Here is a 1,104-nt window from a genome sequence, read left to right as displayed (position 1 = left end):
TAGGAGGCAGCGCTAAATTATACAATTCATGAAGTATCGCGTCATTAAGCCCCCCCCATACACGGAGACCCGCGATCGTTGCGGAAATTCTCCCCATTCTGCCCACTTCACTAGGAAGTGGACAGAATGCAGGGGATGTGCCTACCCATCCGGGAGTACGGGGGGCTACTCGAAAAATTGGGAGCCTCCCGCGAAAACCGGGAGGGTAGGTATGTATGATTTAGGGAGAGTATTCAAAGCCCTCATATTGGGATTGCCCTGCTAAAATTGGGACAGTTGTAAAATATGAACCGTCATCATGGCAAGTATGTAACACTATACACTATCTGTTGGGTAGCATCCAGAGCTAAGCTTAGATAGTATTATATTTAGTGGGCCGCAAATATGGTTTCTAAATGAATAGAAAGGCGATCGATTTATTAAACAATAAAGTCAAATTCAGCTTTATTTCTATAAATGGCTTCCTTGCATGATATCTTAAGAAAAAAAAATATTTTTGGAGCCCACAGAGTACAACCAGTTAAACACCAATTCCCTACAATATGGATAAAGAAACTTTATATTCTCAATATGAAAATATCCTGTTTGGTAATACGTATCAGCATTTTTAGGTATTAAAAAAATGTCTGTCAGTGGCTCACTCATTCTATGAGTCACCCTATTTTACTGGTGGTCTATCCTGCAGCTATATGGTAGGAAGGCTGCTGTATATCTGTCATATCAACAAAAATATGGAACGCTTCACGAATTTGCGTGTCATCCTTGCGCAGGGGCCATGCTAATCTTCTCTGTATCGTTCCAATTTTAGTATATGTGCTGCCGAAGCGAGCACAAAGTAAATGCCAACTCCATTGGTATATTAAGTCCCAAAATCAATCAATTTCACCATTAAAGCGACTTTACATATTCATCCCACTTTGCCAAGTGACTAAAAAATCACTCCCAATAACTTATGTTTTAACAACATTTTACGTTTTATTGCTATTTGGTGTCGCTACTAAATATTAGCTATGAGCATTTACTCCAGTGCATTTTGGGTAAGCTATCATGCAAAACTAAGTCCATAGCCCCGCCCGTCTTCCCATACTGCCCCGCACGCTAACT

The 1,104-nt window shown here is 40.5% G+C and overlaps 1 non-coding gene across 1 annotated transcript; it reads right to left on the bottom strand.

Moving 5' to 3' along the window:
* Positions 1-725: 725 nt before the first annotated feature.
* LOC148537764 (U6 spliceosomal RNA) lies at positions 726-832 on the bottom strand. Its single transcript, XR_015873433.1, has one exon. It is a non-coding gene; the product is annotated as a U6 spliceosomal RNA (small nuclear RNA).
* Positions 833-1,104: the final 272 nt, after the last annotated feature.

This window comes from Taudactylus pleione, unplaced genomic scaffold (assembly GCF_031769625.1).
Source record: "Taudactylus pleione unplaced genomic scaffold, aTauple2 ptg000044l, whole genome shotgun sequence".
Lineage (NCBI taxonomy): Eukaryota > Metazoa > Chordata > Amphibia > Anura > Myobatrachidae > Taudactylus > Taudactylus pleione.
This window is presented reverse-complemented; position numbering and strand designations above follow the sequence as displayed.